The sequence below is a fragment of the Salmo salar genome, chromosome ssa11 (assembly GCF_905237065.1).
Source record: "Salmo salar chromosome ssa11, Ssal_v3.1, whole genome shotgun sequence".
NCBI classification, from domain to species: Eukaryota; Metazoa; Chordata; class Actinopteri; order Salmoniformes; family Salmonidae; genus Salmo; species Salmo salar.
In genome coordinates this window covers 75120333-75140862 of record NC_059452.1, presented here as the reverse complement: position 1 = coordinate 75140862, position 20530 = coordinate 75120333, and the positions used below count along the sequence as shown (strand labels likewise).

Genomic DNA, 20530 nt, shown 5'->3' with positions numbered 1-20530 from the left:
AAGACATCAGTCAGGAAGTTGAAGCATGGTCGCAAATGGGTCTTCCAAATGGACAATGACCCCAAGCATACTTCCAAAGTTGTGGCAAAATGGCTTAAGGACAACAAAGTCAAGGTATTGGAGTGGTCTTCACAAAGCCCTGACCTCAATCCTATCAAAAATTTGTCGGCAGAACTGAAAAAGCATGGGCGAGGAAGGAGGCCTACAAACCTGACTCAGTTACACCAGCTCTGTCAGGACGAATGGGCCCAAATTCACCCAACTTATTGTGGGAAGGTTGTGGAAGGCTACCCAAAATGTTTGACCCAAGTTAAACAATTTCAAGGCAATGCTACCAAATACTAATTGAGTGTAGGTAAACTTCTGACCCACTGGGATTGTTCAGACATTTCACATTCTTAAAATAAAGTGGTCAGCCTAACTGACCTAAAACAGGGAATTTTTACTAGGGTTAAATGTCAGGAATTGTGGAAAACTGAGTTTAAATGTATTTTGCTAAGGTGTATGTAATCTTCCGACTTCAACTGTATGTAGCCTAATGTCAGTGTGGACATGAGAGGATGTAACCAAAATCCATATAATCTATACTACACTTTTACATGTCGGCTAATTATTTATGTAGATACTGTATATGCAAAACACATTTAAATGTTGGCCTTTTTAGATGCATTTTTTTTAAATGTGAATTTCTGGCTCAGTTGATAGCCCCATATATCTATTTCAGTAGTAGGCTACTCTTATTAGCCTTTTCAATCAATGTGAATGACCTAGGTCCTAGAGTAGACCCATGTTGGCATATCAAAACATAAAGAAAATAAATTGAAATCACAGGAGAGAAAGAGAGCGGGGTGCAGAGGTGAGGACAGAGAGGAACTGATTAACTTCGTTACTGACTATCAAATTATAATAGTAGTAATTGATTGATTAAAAGTAGAATAAAACTCTCTTGATGTACTGGACTCATGATGGATCTCACTCTCGTGCCTTTCTATCTTGCTCCAGAGGAATGACTGGATGACTGGATCATCAGGCTGCCTGCAGCCACACATTAATTGACATGTTTTATGAATTAAAAGAAGCCAAAAAACAAACTGTTCATAATCCATTTGTAAATAAGATTATTTTAGAGCAATGTGACTTGTATTAAGACTATTTCACAATGTTTAACATTGTGTTAACACCATTTCACAATAATGTTTACTGAAAAAAACATACTTCTTAACCATTCAGTATAAATCACTTCTATAGTTCAGATTAAATAAATTGGTGTAATGAACCAATAACAAAGAGGGAAATACAGAGAACAAAGTAAAGTGATTTTACCAGTTGTCATTATGGACACACCTATTGGATAAATGTGGCAACTCCTCTCTTGCTGCTAAGAAAACAAACATTTTTGGGCTAGTTTTCAGGCCTTGTGGGTGGGTTTTGAGTGGTCATTGGGTTCAAAAATGTTGCTAGACCTGGCAAGCCTGCCCATAACAGACACACTCCCTGGTCCATGCAAAACTGACCTTAGATCAATGTTTAGGGAAAACTCTTCCCCCTTTCACACTCCCTGATCCATCTGTGTCCAAGCAAGACCTGCTGCATACAGCCATGTTACCATAGTGACGACATTATCACTGCTGAGTTGCTTAAGACAAAGAAAAGGAGAGCCGCACACTCTAGGAGCTCAGATGCAATAATTTAATAACAAAGTTTAGACAGTCAAGCTGTCTTCATCAGGGTCCAAAGTAAAAATGTTGCCTTGACTTTCTTTAGTGTTAGTAAATTGGCTGTATGATTAAACAAGGTTTGATTTTCATTGGCATGTACAGGTCTAGGATCTTAATCCTAACCGCAAAATTATACTGCAGCTACAGGATTTGAACGTTTAGTCTATAATGTTGCTTGATCGGTGGTTAGGCTATTAGCTGTTAATTTAACCGTGTGTTAGTGTGGATTTTCAGTGAATTTATGTAAATCACAAAGCTCATCTGTATTTTCTGTGATTCAGAAAAATTCTCAGCAACAAAATAGTGATCAAATTATGATCCTACATCTGTAGCAATGAAAATCATAGTGACCTTTGTTTTTCTGAGAGCTCAATCATGAATACTGCAGTATGTCCTTGCAATAATTTCCCTCTGTAACTGGCTGTGTAATATTGTGAAGACAAAAGGTCAAAGCAGATGTATCTCCCTCTTGCTGTGTGTGTGTGTGTGTGTGTGTGTGTGTGTGTGTGTGTGTGTGTGTGTGTGTGTGTGTGTGTGTGTGTGTGTGTGTGTGTGTGTGTGTGTGTGTGTGTGTGTGTGTGTTGGAGTACCTGTGTGTGTACTGTACTGTAGACGTGCATGTTGTTCATGTGGATTTGTTCTGTGTTTCATTGCACTGCATGTATTGTATGTTGTGCATCATAGGTGTTCCTTTTTTATTATTTTGTAAGCTATAGATGTGTGAGTGAGTGTGTGCGTATGTTTTGTGTGTGAGATGGAGTGAAGCTTAAGAACTGTTGCCCTGATTAATGTTTATTAGAGTTAGTGGCTATTGAGTGCTGCATCACAGCCCATATGACAAACACACACACTGATTAATTCGCAACGTTCAACATACTTTTTCTACTTGCAATACAAAAGTCCCCCATATGATCCAACATCCATGAAATTACTATCCAACAAAGCGCCTATTTAATGATTGTAGAATTACTCTTCAATTCATAATGCACGTACACTGACAATGGACTTCATGAGTGGATAAATGAAGAAAGAGTTCATTTCCAAAATACCATACCCACCAATTTTTCACATTTGTGTTTCTTCATTAGAAATGATTGCTTATGGGTACTTTTATACAGAGGCACAACTTTGGTTTTAGATACATTACATTACATTTCTGTATTTACAGGATTTTGAACTGTCTGCATCCAAGTCTTATCCTGAGTTCTGATAGTACGAACTGGCCATGACTGAACCAGCAGAGCAAGCAGACTCGGACCAGCTCTGCAACGCCGTTTCCCAAGGGGCCACCAACACTTTCCTCCACGGATTATCAGAGGAGGTTAAAGACACGCTTACAGCCTGGGAACTGCCTACGGACCTCGACTCGCTCATCGCCTTAACCATCCAGATCGATGGGCGGCTATGGGAACGTAGGAGGGAGAGGAGGTCTGATTCCGGTCCCACTTGCTCACCCAAGGATCCCACCTCGCCTCAGAGGAATTCCGGGAGTCCCCAGCGTCTACGTATCTGAGTGAAACTCCGAGGTTATCCAATTGCCCCCGAGTGTCTGCGAGGTCTGCCGACTCACCTCTTCCACAGCCGAAGCAACTCGGCAGAGCTAGGTTGTCTCCAACCGACGTTTACGCAGACCTAACACCAAGAGTTGTTTTGTATTGCGGGACTACCGGTCATTACGTGTCTACCTGTCCATTAAAGACCAGGCTCATTAGTAGGTACGAGTACTCTGGTGGGCCATACGGATCATTTTCCTTCTCCCGTTACTCGTACCCCTCTGCATGCCATCCTGCGGTGGGGCGACCAGTCAATCTCTCCTGGTACTCATTGACTCTGGGGCCGATGAGTGTTTCGTGGACACTACCATAGTGTCAGAGCTGGGCATCTCCACTCAGACCCTCTCAATTCCCATGGACGTTAGAGCGCTGGATGGGCGCTATATAGGCAGTCACCCACAATACCACTCCTATCAACCTGCAAGTGTCAGGGAACCACAGTGAGACTATGCAGTTCATGCTCATCAAGTCTCCTCAGGTACCCGCGGTATTGGGGTTTTCATGGCTCCAGGGTCACAATCCCCTCATTGACTGGACTGCTGCTGCTATCATGGGCTGGAGCATATTCTACCACGCTTATTGCCTGAAGTCGGAGCAGCCTGCCCTGGGACGCCTTCCTGTGGGCTCGGAAGAAGTCCCGCCTCCAGTGGGAATCCCATTGTGGCTTTGGCCTTAGGGATATGTGAACCTAGTGGTGAATGAACCCTTAACATTTGAAATACTGTTTACACATGATAATCCAGACAATCTCAATTGATTGGACATCATCATCTCAGTCAATTGAATAAGTTAAATTGTCGAACATACCTTAAAGTTCTTCCAATTAAATGGGACATTTTAACCTGTTAGGGCTAGGGGGCAGTATTGACACGGCCGGATAAAAAACGTACCCGATTTAATCTGGTTACTACTCCTGCCCAGTAACTAGAATATGCATATAATTATTGGCTTTGGATAGAAAACACCCTAAAGTTTCTAAAACTGTTTGAATGGTGTCTGTGAGTATAACAGAACTCATATGGCAGGCAAAAACCTGAGAAGATTCCATGCAGGAAGTGGCCTGTCTGACAAGTTGTTGTTTATCTTGGCTCTTTTTATTGAAGTCTGAGGATCTTTGCTATAACGTGACACTTCCTACGGCTCCCATAGGCTCTCAGAGCCCGGGAAAAAGCTGAACGATATCGAGGCAGCCTCTGGCTGAAACACACTATCGCGTTTGGCAAGTGGCCGATCAGAGTACTATGGGCTTAGGCGCGTGCCCGAGTCGACCCCATGCTTTATTTTCTTTCGTCTGTTTACCTAAACGCCGATTCCCGGGCGGAATATTATTGCTTTTTTATGAGAAAAATGGCATAAAAATTGATTTTAAACAGCGGTTGACATGCTTCGAAGTACGGTAATGGAATATTTAGAATTTTTTTGTCACGAATTGCGCCATGCTCGTCACACTTATTTACCCTTTCGGATAGTGTCTTGAACGCACGAACAAAACGCCACTATTTGGATATAACAATCGATTATTTGGGACCAAACCAACATTTGTTATTGAAGTAGAAGTCCTGGCAGTGCATTCTGACGAAGACAGCAAAGGTAATAAACATTTTCTTATAGTAAATCTGACTTTGGTGAGTGCAAAACTTGCTGGGTGTCTAAATAGCTAGCCCTGTGATGCCGGGCTATCTACTGAGAATATTGCAAAATGTGCTTTCACCGAAAAGCTATTTTAAAATCGGACATATCGAGTGCATAGAGGAGTTCTGTATCTATAATTCTTAAAATAATTGTTATGCTTTTTGTGAACGTTTATCGTGAGTAATTTAGTAAATTGTTAGTAAATTCCCCGGAAGTTTGCGGGGGGTATGCTAGTTCTGAACGTCACATGCTAATGTAAAAAGCTGTTTTTTGATATAAATATGAACTTGATTGAACAAAACATGCATGTATTGTATAACATAATGTCCTAGGTGTGTCATCTGTTGAAGATCATCAAAGGTTAGTGCTGCATTTAGCTGTCTTCTGGGTTTTTGTGACATTATATGCTAGCTTGAAAAATGAGTGTCTGATTATTTCTGGCTGGGTACTCGGCTGACATAATCTAATGTTTTGCTTTCACTGTAAAGCCTTTTTGAAATCGGACAGTGTGGTTAGATAAAGGAGAGTCTTGTGTTTAAAATGCTGTGAAATAGTCATATGTTTGAAAAATGGAAGTTTTTGTATTTTTTTAGGAATTTGTAATTCGCGCCACGCCTATCATTGGATATTGGAGCAGGTGTTCCGCTAGCGGAACTTCTAGATGTAAGACGTTAACGGATTCATCTGAACACGCTGCAACTGGATCTGTAACTTTTTTGGGGAAAAAACTCATTTTTTTGAACATCACCAATTGTACATTGTACAATTTCTCTTAAATTACGATAGATAAATGTCTGGTTCTTTTTTTCATGACACCGTAGGTTCATGTACTTTGATGTGAAGCCGTCAAATTAGCGCTCTATTTTCGTTTTTGACATTTAATCCCAGAAAAATGGCCTTTACTCAAAAAGCGTTGAGGCCTCGACTCCATCTTGTTTGTGGCCAACTGCCCATGATGCCAAACCTATGCTCACCAAGTTTCATCTTCAAAGTCTTTTCCATTTAGGAGAAAAGGCCACGTCGTGATTGGTGATGTTTTGTACATTTGCTATATGATTACATTCGCCCTCTGGTGGTATTTTCCGGGACAGTGGAAAAATGACCAAAAATGTACAATTTTATATAACGGAAACCGAATGTCCGAGAGACTTCGCTCAATGACTTCCCGGAAGATCTGGCCCCGGTTAATGGCCCGCCGCCGTCTGCGAATTTTAGAAACATTCACGGACGTCTAGTAAGGGATCGTACATTTGCAATATGGAGTTTCTCATCAATCATACAGCAAATGCCAAAATGTGCCCTTCATGTATGAAAGGAATCTGTGACAATCTCACCCTAAATGTTGTTTCAACGACTCAAATCACGTTTGTATGTATTCCTCAGATATCCTAGAAGGTAACAAGACTTCACTATATCATTAGGGGTGTAGTATATCCTATAGGACACCATATTTGGTCAGCGAGCAACGCCTTCATGGCACTCCGATGATGCGGGTGGCCATCACTTGAAGGACTTTATCTTTGTCAAATAAGCACCAATCGGGGTCAAACAAAGCTAGCTAGATAGCCAATGAGCTGGGCTTTATGGGAGTATCCGGAAACCATGTATAAGTTGTAAAATATAGCTACTAACCTTATACGACAGCGTGGCTTTTCATTTCGGACAAAAATTACAAGGATATTCAGCTGCTATGAAAACTGGTTGTATTGCAAATATTGAACTTATAATATGGCTACTAATAATTGGAAAGCTAAATCAAACCATGTATACAGATTTGACGATATTCTTGCAGAAAAATGTAATAGGAATGCGAATGTCTCCTTCACGATTTGCCCAAATGTACCTGGGGACTTCACACTAAAAGTATTGTAGTTCACTCATACTTCAAGTTATCCATCTGAAACTTTGCACATATACTGCTGCCATCTTGTGGACACTACCGGAATTACAACCAGAGTGATGCCTAGAACTGACCTTTCTCTTGCATTTCAAAGATGGTGGTAGAAAAAGACTAGTTGGTTTATTCTTTGTATTTTCTTCTACTAGATCTATTGTGTTATATTCTACTTCATTCAATTCACATTTCTACAAACTTCAAAGTATTTCCTTTCAAATGGTACCAAGAATATGCATATCCTTGCTTCAGGGCCTGAGCTACAGCCAGTTAGATTTGGGTATGTCATTTCGGCAAAAATTGAAAAAAGGGGCCTATCCCTATTAAAGCCAAACCCACCCAAAATCCGAAAAGTCAATCTGCTTTCACCTTGAACAGGAATGGCACATCACTTCATTGCGAACAACCACTCCACTTTGTGGGGAATATGTCCACTAAAAGCGACTCTAAACGGCCATACCTGGAAACAGTCCTGGAGGACTGCTTAACTTGTCATGCGCTAATTGATTGGGGTGCGAAAATATCACTCATCTCAAACATTGTTTGATGATCTCAAAAGGGCTTTGAAGCCAACTAAACGTTGGTTAACTTCTCAGGGCTACGTGGGACGCTACCGTCCCACCCACGGTTCACACTATTCAACAGCCAGTGAAATATCACGGCGGCAAATTCAAAACAACAAAATTTCATAATTCAAATTTCTCAAACATACATGTATTTTACACCATTTTAAAGATACACCTCTCCTTAATCCAACCACATTGTCCGATTTCAAAAAGGCTTCATGGCGAAAGCACAAAGTTAGATTATGTTAGGACAGTGCCAACACAAGAAAAACCACACAGCCATTTTCCAAGCAGGAGAGGGGTCACAAAAAACAGAAATCACGCTAAAATTAAGCACTAACCTTTGACGATCTTCATCAGATGACACTCCTAGGACTCAATGTTACACAATACATGTATGTTTTGTTCGATAAAGTTCATATTTATATCCAAAAACCCCATTTTACATTAGCGCGTGATGTTCAGAAAATATTTTGCCTCCAAAACTGCCTGTGAATCAGCACAACAATTTACAAAAATACTCATCATAAACGTTGATAAAATATTAAACTGATATTCAAAGAATTATAGATAAACATCTCCTTAATGCAACCGCTGTGTGTCACGCCCTGACCTGAGAGAGCCTTTTTATGTCACTATTTAGGTTTGGTCAGGGTGTGATTTGGGTGGGCATTCTATGTCCGTGTTTCTATGTTTGGAATTTCTTTGTTTCGGCCGGGTATGGCTCTCAATCAGGAACAGCTGTATATCGTTGTTGCTGATTGGGAGTCATACATAGGCAGCCTGTTTTTCCTTTGGGTTTTGTGGGTAGATGTTTTCTGTATAGCTACTTTGCCTTATGGAACTGTGTAGTCGTTGTTTTGTTTATTTTGTTTATTTTGTAAGTGTTCACTCTTCTTAATATTAAAAAGATGAGCATTCATATTCCCGCTGCGTTTTGGTCCTGTGTTCACGACGACCGTTACACTGACAGATTTTTAAAAAAGCTTCACAGGGAAAGCACACTTTGCAATAATCTGAGTACAGCGCTAAGAAAAATACATCAGGCAATACAGATACCCGCCATTTTGGAGTCATCTAAAATCATAAATAGCATTATAAATATTCACTTACCTTTGATCTTCATCAGAAGGCACTTCCAGGAATTCCCAGGTCCACAAGAAATGTTGTTTTGTTCGATAAAGTTCATAATTTATGTCCAAATACCTCCTTGTTGTTTGCGCGTTCAGTAAGCTACTCGAAATGTAGAAAGCTCGCCGAAAACTTCACTACGAAAAGTCAAAGAAAGTTCTATTTACGTTCGTAGAAACATGTCAAACATTGTATAGCATCAATCTTTAGGGCCTTTTTAACATAAAACTTCAATAATATTCCAACCGGACGATTCCAATGTCTTGAAAAACGTTATGGAACACAGCTACCTCATCACGTCAATGCGCGCCAATGAACTCATGTCATTTTCTGAGTCACCAACTTCCAGGCCTTCTTGTTCGCTCTCTGTTCACTGCAAAAGCCTGAAACAAGGTTCTAAAGACTGTTGACATCTAGTGGAAGCCTTAGGAAGTGCAAAATGAACCCTAATTCACTGTGTGTTAGATAGGCAATGACTTGAAAAGACTACAAGCATCTGATTTCCCACTTCCTGGTTGGATTTTTCTCAGGTTTTTGCCTGCCATATGAGTTCTGTTATACTCACAGACATCATTCAAACAGTTTTAGAAACTTCAGAGTGTTTTCTATCCAAATCTACTAATAATATGCAAATATTTGACTCTGGGCCCGAGTTTTAGGCAGTTTACTCTGGGCACGCTTTTCATCCGAAATCGAAAATACTGCCCCCTATACCTTAAGTTTAAACTGCCTTAAGGTATAGATCCTCAGCTGCTGACTGGGCGTTCCTGGACCTTTAAAACCGCTTCCCCACAGCTCACATATTAATCCATCCGGACCCTACCCGTCAGTTCGTGGTGGAGTTTGATGCTTCGTATGTCAGAGTCTAGGCTGTCCTGTCTCAGTGTTCTGCCCTGGACCTTAAGCTGCGTCCCTGCGCCTTCTTCTCCCATTGTCTTATTGCCACAGAGAGGAATTGTTTTACACACGTGCCTATTACAATCTATGCAAGAATCGCAATGCATATTTGTCACCAGTACTTGAAAACGTGAATAAAACAGTAAATAAATAAATAAATAAATAATTACCACAAAAAAACATTTTCTGATAGTGATTTATTGATACATTTATTTAACTAAACAAGTCAGTTTAGAACAAATTCTTATTTACAATGGCAGCCTCCCGGGGGACAGTGGGTTAACTGCCTTGTTCAGGGGCAGAACAACAGATTAATTTTACCTTGTCAGCTCAGGGACCTTTCAGTTACTGGCCCAATGCTCAAACCACTAGGCTACCTGTCTATCTAATGGAAGCAGATCAACAGTGGATGCAGTACAGGAGTTCTGTGATAGCTGGAAGGCCACTGGCCATTTCACCCCTCCTAGCCCTGCTCTTTGCTTTGATGAGTCCCATACTGGAGTGCAAAGCCCCTTGCCATTTCCCTCTGAGGCAGAGTGCTTCAAGCTGTTTCTGACAAAGGAGCTGGTGAGACATATAGTGGAGGAGAACAATCACTATGCCTTTGAGCTACAGGAGTAGAGAGAGTTAGGAGTGAGGGGGAAACTCGCTAAGTGGGTGACAACCACAATTAGAGAAATGTATATCTTTCTGGTGACAGTCCTTCTCATGGGAATAGTAAAGAAGAACTCCCTAAGAGAATATTGGAGCACTGATCCTATGTTTGCAACTCCATTCTTTGCCACCCTATTTTTCCAAGACCGCTTCCTAGTTCTGCTGCGATGCCTGCATTTCGTCAACAATGCTACTGCCAACCTAAATGACCTATTACACAAAATCAGAAATGTTCTTATCAGCCTGGCATCAGCAATTGGTCAGGTCTTTGTGGTATACAAGGACCTATGCATTGATGAGTCCCTGATGTTATGGAAGGGTAGGCTGGCATTTCATTAATATATTCCCTCCAAAAGGCACAGGTTTGGGGTCAACTTCTTTGTCATGTACGACGTGAAGACAGGATTTGTCCAGGACATTATAGTTTACACAGGGTCCACCACTGACATCCAACATTATGAGGGGCTTGGGGTATCCAGGTCCACTGTGATGACCATAATGGCTCCTCATCTCGGCAAGGGACACACTTTGTATGTGGACAATTGGTACAGCAGTCACATAATCTTCCAGCTTATGCTCTCCAACAGCACATGGGCCTGTGGCACAGTCAGGTCGAACATTTTTACATTTACATTTTAGTCATTTAGCAGACGCTCTTATCCAGAGCGACTTACAGTAGTGAATGCATACATTTCATAAGAAAACATTTCTGTGCTGGCCCCCCATGGGAATCGAACCCACAACCCTGGTGTTCCAAACACCATGCTCTACCAACTGAGCTACAGTGAGGGCCAGGAAGGGGATGCCTGCATTCGGATACAGGAAGATGCAGAGATGGGAGGTGGAGTTCAAGGAGAACGGTCAACAGCTGGCAGTAAAGTGGCATGACAAATGAAACGTCCATGTCCTCTCCACTGTCCATACAGAAACCATGTCGGCCACCTGACGGGAAGGTGGACCACCTGACGGGAGAGAGAAAGATCAAACCAGACTGTGTACATGACAATAACCTCAAAATGGGAGCAGTGGATAAGGTGGACGTGATAAAAAGCTTTGTGGAATGCACTAGGGAAAATATCAAGTGGTATAAGAATATATTTTTCCATCTGATCGACACTGCTGCCCTCAATGGCCACATAGTTCACCACCAACTAACAGGTGAGATGATTACTGAACAAGGTATTTTTTGTAATTGGACGTACAGTTCACATACAAATCACATACAGTTCCATTATGCAATTATAGTGACAGTATCTCACCCACCTACCTACTGCCTCATCATCCTCTCCCTTCTCTCATCCTCCCCACTTTCTCTTCCCCATAGGTAAAGTAATTACCTACCAAAAGTACAGCAAAAACCTCATGAGTGCTGCTAGATGAGCACCACACCCCTCGGCGCCCATCCACTGGGGGTCGTCCTGCTGCAGACAATCCCCTACGCCTCACTGCACAGCATTTTCCCTGCAAAGTCCCTCAGACTGCTGCTCAAGGTAGTCGCACACGGAAGCACTGCAATGTCTGCCTGTCTGGCACCAGGAGAAGGAAGCAGAGGAGGTTGACAAAGTACATGTGTTTAGCTTGTGACACACCTCTATGTGTTTCACCATGCTTTGGGCCGTATCATATGCTCAAGCACTATTGATCTGCAGCAATTAGTGACTGACTGACCTGACAGGTGACTTGACAGGTGACCTGCCATGATACTATGCCTTTAGAGGAAGGGGTGGAAATGCAGTTGTTGTTAAATCACTGCGTGAATATGAAATATGGGTAAAAACAAGTTTTTGTTGTTCAACCATCACCAATACTTCAATAAAATAGACGACTATTACCTACAGTTTTGGCCTATGTGTTTTCTTGCTGTGTTTTCATCCAGTAAAACTGTTAAGGAGTGTACGCTAGGATACAAAAGCTGGCCTCAATCTTCAGCTCGTAAGATGTCCAGCTCCAGTTCCAGTTATGATATTGGCAAATGCTGATTGTGGTTTCTGAAAGTACAGAATAAACAGGAGTTATTAGTAATTAGAATACAATGTAAGGATAGAGCAATAAAACAATATTACAAAGAAGTAACAAAATAACACTGCAATAAAAATAATATATTACATTGACAAATTCACAAATATGAGATAACAGCAAGAAACAGTAACTGTTGAGCTCCACAAGGGCAGGGCAGAACAGAGCTATGTGTAATAGGCCAAATGAAAACCAACCATGGTCGTAAGGCCAGGGTAGCTTCAAAATACATCACAAGCTAATACTTCACTGACGCAATTAGCATTGTTTTACAGAGCTGATAGAAGAACGTAGTTATTCAATCTTGCTTACATAGCTATAACACCATGAAGGTTATATGAAATTAGTTACGTTACCTTGCGTGTCCGCGGTTATAAGGAATACACACAAATATATTATACTCCATACAGACAGTGAGCTACAGAAGTAACGACATAACACGACATACAGAAACTATTGTAACCTAATAAGGCACTTACTTTAATATAAACACACACATTTCCAAAGTTATTATCATGTAGTAATGAAAACAACAATGAATGCTATGTGGGCACCAGACGGAAAACATGAACATGTGTGTGCAGGTCTTGTTTTGACTGGAGATGCGCACATTTCTGCAGACTTGATTTACAGGAACAATTGGTGTGTGGGAAAGTTTGTCCAGGTCAGTAATGCCTAAAACATTAATTGTCTGCAAAAGTGAAATGGCCTACTTTTATGTGAATTAACGATGAGGCAGAACACACATCAATTCAAACTGTTCTTAGAAAATAAAAACTTGATAGAAAATAATTTGAAATTGACAAATTGAAATAAAAACAAGCAGTGTGCCTTGGTTTGAGGGCAGAGCGGATGAACTGTCCTGTTGCGTAACAACCACATTTTGGAACAGTGAGCGCATTCTGACATCACGTGCATAAAAAACTCACGCTGGGGTGACCGTTAGAGATATTTGGAACTCACATGTAAAAAGCTTAACCCCAGCTGTAAGGCCAAGTACGCTTTAGGTAATTAGCGTCTTCGTACACATAAAAGCTGGGTGGCTTGGGAGCTTGGACAATACAAAAATCGTATCACTCCCTTGTCTCCCTCTCCATCCCTTTCTCTCTGTCTGGTAACCTGGACACCAGGTGCCTAATTTAACAACCGTGCATAAATGTATTACTAAATTCTGGCGTACGCCACAATTTATTGGGATTTATCAGACTGCCGCGCGCAACATATACGCATGTTTTCATTGATACACCATATTATATTTGTGCGGTCGTGAACGAGCTCTACAACCCCACCTGGAAAACGCCCTCCATTCACAAACTTTTTATGGGAACAAAAATGCCCTCATTCCTGTATGATTTGGAGATGTTGGAACTGGGCCATAATAGTTCCTAAAAGAAAGCACAATGGTAAATTTGATCACGTTTCTGTAGAGGTGTTTGTGGGTAGAATGTTGCAGTGACTTTTCTCAACTAAAAATACATGCCGCCTAGCAAGTGCCAGACACTGGCCGCAAGATTGACTGTCCTTTTGAGCAATTTAAAAGTAAATGCTTGATAAGTGTTTATAAGTAAACACTTCTATGCAAAAGACAAATTGTTGTTCATTGTTTTGTTCATCACTACATGATTGTGTTTTTAGCTCCTGCCTTGTTATAGACTCTGAAATTAAATAGGCTAGGCTATGTCATGCCTATTGGGGCGGCAGGTAGTCTCATGGTTAAAGCATTGGGCCAGTAACCGAAAGGCTGCTAGTTCGGATACCTGAGTTGACAAGGTAAAAATCTGTCGTTCTGCCCCTGAACAAGGCAGTTAACCCACTGTTCCTAGGCTGTTATTGTAAATAAAAATTGGTTCTTGACTGACTTGCCTAGTTAAATTAAATAAAAAATGTCACACTCCTACTCTTATCACACAGCAATACTGTAGCCTACCCTTACTGTCAAGGCTTATTGTCTATTTACTTTCAAGCACGCTTGGCTATTGAATGAGTGATTGATACTTTATATGGTTGCCTACTATTTGTTTTGTAACAGGAATAATTTAAACCAGTTATGTCAGGAAAGGAGAGATTTCCTTAAATATGATTATGATTTAGGCCTATATATTAAAGTTAAATAAACATATTAACCTCTCTGGGCTAGGCGGGACGAATTCATCCCACCTACTCAACAGCCAGTTGAATCCTGTGGCGCGTTATTCAAATACCTTAGAAATGCTATTACTTCAATTTCTCAAACATTTGACTATTTTACAGCATTTTAAAGACAAGACTCTCGTTAATCTAACCACACTGTCCGATTTCAAAAAGGCTTTACAACGAAAGCAAAACATTAGATTATGTCAGCAGAGTACCCAGCCAGAAATAATCAGACACCCATTTTTCAAGCTAGCATATAATGTCACATAAACCCAGAAGACAGCTAAATGCAGCACTAACCTTTGATGATCTTCATCAGATGACAACCCTAGGACATTATGTTATACAATACATGCATGTTTTGTTCAATCAAGTTCATATTTATATCAAAAACCAGCTTTTTACATTAGCATGTTACGTTCAGAACTAGCATACCCCCCGCAAACCTCCGGTGAATTTACTAAATTACTCACGATAAATGTTCACAAAAAACATAACAATTATTTTAAGAATTATAGATACAGAACTCCTCTATGCACTCGATATGTCCGATTTTAAAATAGCTTTTCGGTGAAAGCACATTTTGCAATATTCTGAGTAGATAGCCCAGCCATCACGGCTAGCTATTTAGACACCCACCAAGTTTAGCCCTGACCAAACTCAGATTTACTATTACAAAAGTTTGATTAACTTTGTTGTCTTCGTCAGAATGCACTCCCAGGACTGCTACTTCAATAACAAATGTTGGTTTGGTCCAAAATAATCCATCGTTATATCCAAATAGCGGCGTTTTGTTCGTGCGTTCCAAGACACTATCCGAAGTGTAAATAAGGGTCACGAGCATGGCGCAATTCGTGACAAAAGAATTCTAAATATTCCATTACCGTACTTGGAAGCATGTCAACCACGGTTTAAAATCCATTTTTATGCAATTTTTCTCGTAAAAAAGCGATAATATTCCGACAGGGAATCTGCGTTTAGGTAAACAGAGGAAAGAAAACAAAGCATTCGGTCGACGCGGGCACGCGCCTGAGTCTCACAGTACTGTAACCAGCCACTACCCAAACGCGCTACTTTTTTTCAGCCAGAGCCTGCAAAGCCACGATTCAGCTTTTTGCCGCCTTCTGAGAGCCTATGGGAGCCGTAAGAAGTGTCACGTTATAGCAGAGATCCTCAGTCTTCAATAAACAGAGGCAAGAAGAACGACACCTTGTCAGACAGGCCACTTCCTGCATGAAATCTTCTCAGGTTTTTGCCTGCCATATGAGTTCTGTTATACTCACAGACACCATTCAAACAGTTTTAGAAACGTTAGGGTGTTTTCTATGCAAAGCCAATAATTATATGCATATTCTAGTTACTGGGCAGGAGTAGTAACCAGATTAAATCAGGTACGTTTTTTTATCCAGCCGTGTCAATACTGCCCCCTAGCCCTAACAGGTTAAATGGCATGCTGCTATGCGAACTCCTTATCAACGGAGAATGCATCTGTTTTATCATTAGGCCTATGTTTTAATGTTTTTATTAGCCATTATTATAATTCACATGCATCAAACACCTCCCATTTCCCACAAACAAACAATATGCCTATTTGCTTGCAATACAGTTGATCAACCTTCTAGCAGTTGTGCGCACGCATGTCAAGGAAGTGAGTTTGTGTGTTTACAGGACCTTCCGCCCCCACCTACCTTCAACCAATCATGTGATTGCGGAACTATACGGAACCCTCCACATTGTTACAAAATTTGGGTACAGAGCTCAATTTGGCCTCTGCATTCCTCCGGAGGCTCCGCAATTGCGTCACACCACCCATACAGAGCTCCCGACCACATCGAGCATAAATTGCCTCTTATATTGCCTCTTAATCTGGCTGCTCCATCCCCCGGGCAGTGTATATTCATTCCCTTGTTACGCCTTGATCACACTGATAGCGCCACTGTATTTTGGTACACCAGAAGTACATTCATTTCCAATGGAATGCTGCATTTGCCTTGCAGCATTGCGTTGCAGAGGCAGTTGCAGTGCGTTCTGTGTAAATTAATTGGATTTATCAAACTGTATGCGTAGACAGCTTGACAGAAATGGTAGCAGAAGGTGAATGTTGAACTTTTGTTGCACACATATCTAGATGATGCTGCGTAACATTTTGCGCAATGACACTGTCGGTGTGATCGAGGCGTTATGCACCATCGATTGCATTGCCACTGCCAACATGTTAGGCAGTGCGCTCTCTGTGCATCTTACTCACTCTCTCTCTGTCGGCCCTCCCCGAAGCAGCTTGATAGTGTCTGTATTCCTGGCTTACCATTCACATTTAATTAACCTGGGATCCTGGTCTTTCAGTCGATATGCAGATCAGGGCCGACAAGGAAAATAACAAGAGAAACTGTCACCGGTTGACAGTGTTGTGAGGCGTTGGTTTGAGTTTGTTTTTGTGCGACAACAACAACAAGAACCTTGATTTATGAAAAGGCATGAAGCAATATGTTGGGTGGTGATTGTGAAAGAGGTAACTTGATGCCACAGGCTATCAGACGTAATTTCTTCATCAGGGGACCAATCATGATATTATCACCGGTCTCTTCTAGTCAATAGTGAGCTGAAGTACTGACATGATTGCAGATGATTAGATGTAAATTTAAATTGAATGTCTGTTGTTGCTTCAGGACATGTGGTATCTGAAGACCATTGTCCTCCTAGATATTAGTTTTTCTGTGTATTGAGGCAAATATGACAGAAAAACTATTTTTGCAAGCATACATACAGTAGATCCATCATCCCACATTGCACCTTTGACTCTGACATCTGTTGGCCATACAAATTAAATGTTTTAGCTTCACTGGACAAATACATGTGTAGGGGAGTGTAACATGATGTGTGATGAGTTTACTGTGTCATCCTCCCTCCGCACACAAACACATACCAGACTACAGCTAAGGCTCAGGCTGTACAGTGGCTTGCGAAAGTATTCACCCCCCTTGGCATTTTTCATATTTTGTTGCCTTACAACCAGAAATTAAAATAGATTTTTGGGAGGTTTGTATCATTTGATTTACACAACATGCCTACCACTTTGAAGATGCAAAATATTTTTTATTGTGAAACAAACAAGAAATAAGACAAAAAAACTGAAAACTTGAGTGTGCATAACTACTCACGCCCCCCAAAGTCAATACTTTGTAGAGCCACCTTTTGCAGCAACTACAGCTGCAAGTCTCTTGGGGTATTTCTCTATAAGCTTGGCACATCTAGCCACTGGGATTTTTGCCCATTCTTCAAGGCAAAACTGCTCCATCTCCTTCAAGTTGGATGGGTTCTGCTGATGTACAGAAATTTTAAGTCATACCACAGATTCTCAGTTGGATTGAGGTCTGGGCTTTGACTAGGCCATTCCAAGACAATTAAATGTTTCCCCTTAAACCACTCAAGTGTTGCTTTAGCACTATGCTGAGGGCCATTGTCCTGCTGGAAGGTGAACCTCCGTCCCAGTCTCAAATCTCTGGAAGACTGAAACAGGTTTCCCCTCAAGAATTTCCCTGTATTTAGCACCATCCATCATTCCTTCTATTCTGACTAGTTTCCCAGTCCCTGCCAATGAAAAACATCTCCACAGCATGTTGCTGCCACCACCATGCTTCACTGTGGGGATGGTGTTCTCGGGGTGATGAGAGGTGTTGGGTTTGCTCCAGACATAGCGTTTTCCTTGATGGCCAAAAAGCTTGATTTTAGTCTCATCTGAACAGAGTACCTTCTTCCATATGTTTGGGGAGTCTCTCACATGTCTTTTGGCAAAACCAAACGTAGTTGCTTATTTTTTTCTTTAACCTGTTGGGTCTAGGGGGCAGCATTTGCACGTCTGGATAAAAAAAATGTACCCGATTTAATCTGGTTACTAATCCTACCCAGTAACTAGAATATGCATATACTTATTATATATGGATAGAAAACACTCTAAAGTTTCCAAAACTGTTTGAATGGTGTCTGTGAGTATAACAGAACTCATTTGGCAGGCAAAACCCTGAGACATTTTCTGACAGGAAGTGGATACCTGATGTGTTGTATTGAGTTTAAACCTCTCCCATTGAAAAACACAGGGGTTTAGGAATATTTTGGCACTTCCTATTGCTTCCACTAGATGTCACCAGCCTTTACAAAGTGTTTTGAGTCTTCTGGAGGGAGATCTGACCGAACAAGAGCCATGGAACGGTGATGTCCCATTAGACACCTGGCGCTACTTCATGTTGGGTACCCTCGTTCCAATACGTTATAAAAGGCTATGCATTCGTCCACCTTGAATATTATTCATGTTCTGGTTAAAAAAGGCCCTAATGATTTATGCTATACAACGTTTGACATGTTTGAACGAACGGAAATATATTTTTCCCCTCGTTCATGACGAGAAGTCCGGCTGGCTTACATCATGTGCTAACGAGACGGAGATTTTTGGACATAAATGATGAGCTTTTTTTGAACAAAACTACATTCGTTATGGACCTGTGATACCTGGAAGTGACATCTGATGAAGAGAATCAAAGGTAATGGATTATTTACATAGTATTTTCGATTTTAGATCTCCCCAACATGACGTCTAGTCTGTATCGCAACGCGTATTTTTCTGGGCACAGTGCTCAGATTATTGCAAAGTGTGATTTCCCAGTAAGGTTATTTTTAAATCTGGCAAGTTGATTGCGTTCAAAAGATGTAAATCTATAATTCTTTAAATGACAATATAATATTTTACCAATGTTTTCTAATTTTAATTATTTAATTTCTGACGCTGACTTGACTGCCGGTTATTGGAGGGAAACGATTTCCTCAACATCAATGCCATAGTAAAACGCTGTTTTTGTATATAAATATGAACTTGATAGAACTAAAAATGCATGCATTGTCTAACATAATGTCCTAGGAGTGTCATCTGATGGAGATTGTAAAAGGTTAGTGTATCATTTTAGCTGGTTTTATGGTTTTGGTGACCCTGTCTTTGACTTGACAAAACATTACACACAACTCTTGTAAATGTACTGTCCTAACATACTCTAAATTTATGCTTTCGCCGTAAAACCTTTTTGAAATCGTAAAACGTGGTTAGATTAAGGAGATGTTTATCTTTCAAATGGTGTAACATAGTTGTATTTTTGAAAAATTTGAATTTTGACATTTATTTGGATTCAAATTTGCCGCTCTTGAAATGCACCTGCTGTTGATGGAGTGCACCACAGGTGGCACGCTAGCGTCCCACCTAGCCCCAAGAGGTTAAGCAAATGCTTTTTTTCTGGCTACTCTTCTGTAAAGCCCAGCTCTGTGGAGTGTACAGCTTAAATGGTCCTATGAACAGATACTCCAATCTCTGCTGTGAAGCTCTGCAGCTCCTTCAGGGTTACCTTTGGTCTCTTTGTTGCCTCTCTGCCCTCATTGCCTGGTCCGTGAGTTTTGGTGGGCGGCCCTCTCTTGGCAGGTTTGTTGTGGTGCCATATTCTTTCCAATTAATTTCATTTTTTTAATAATGGATTTAATTGTGCTCCGTGGGATGTTCAACGTTTCTGATATTTTTTTATAACCGAACCCTGATCTGTACTTTTCCACAACTTTGTCCCGGGCCTGTTTGGAGAGCTCCGTGGTCTTCACAGTACCGCTTGCTTGGTGGTACCCCTAGCTTAGTGGTGTTGAAGACTACACTAGAACAGGTGTATATATACTGAGATCATGTGACAGATCATGTGACACTTAGATTGCACACAGGTGGACTTTATTTAACTAATTATGTGACTTCTGGAGGTAATTATGTTTTTTAACTTCACTTCACCGATTTGGACTATTTTGTGTATGTTCATTACATAAAATCCAAATAAAAATCTATTTAGTTACAGGTTGTAATGCAACAAAATAGGAAAAATGCCAAGGGGGATGAATACTTTGCAAGGCACTGTAACCACCTTTAAATGGACATACATCCATAGTTTCAAAGCTCATTGAATCACACATCATTTAAAATCACATTTCATAGTGAATGTTACAAACTGGACTATACAGTTGAAGTCTGAAGTTTACATACATCTTAGCCAAATACATTTAAACTCAGTTTATCACAATCCCTGACATTTAATCCTAGTAAAAATTCCCTGTCTTAGGTCAGTTAGGATCACCACTTTATTTAAAAAATGTGAAATGTCAGAATAATAGTAGAGAGAATGATTTATTTTAGCTTTTATTTCTTTCATCACATTCCCAGTGGGTCAGTAGTTTACCTGCACTCAATTAGTATTTGGTAGCATTGCCTTTAAATCATTTAACTTGGGTCAAACATTTCGGGTAGCCTTCCACAAGCTTCCCACA

The 20530-nt window shown here is 40.7% G+C and overlaps 1 non-coding gene across 1 annotated transcript; it reads right to left on the bottom strand.

The window, feature by feature from the left end:
- Positions 1 to 10760: 10760 nt before the first annotated feature.
- Positions 10761 to 10838, bottom strand: trnap-ugg (transfer RNA proline (anticodon UGG)). The gene has a single exon. It is a non-coding gene; the product is annotated as a tRNA-Pro (tRNA).
- Positions 10839 to 20530: the final 9692 nt, after the last annotated feature.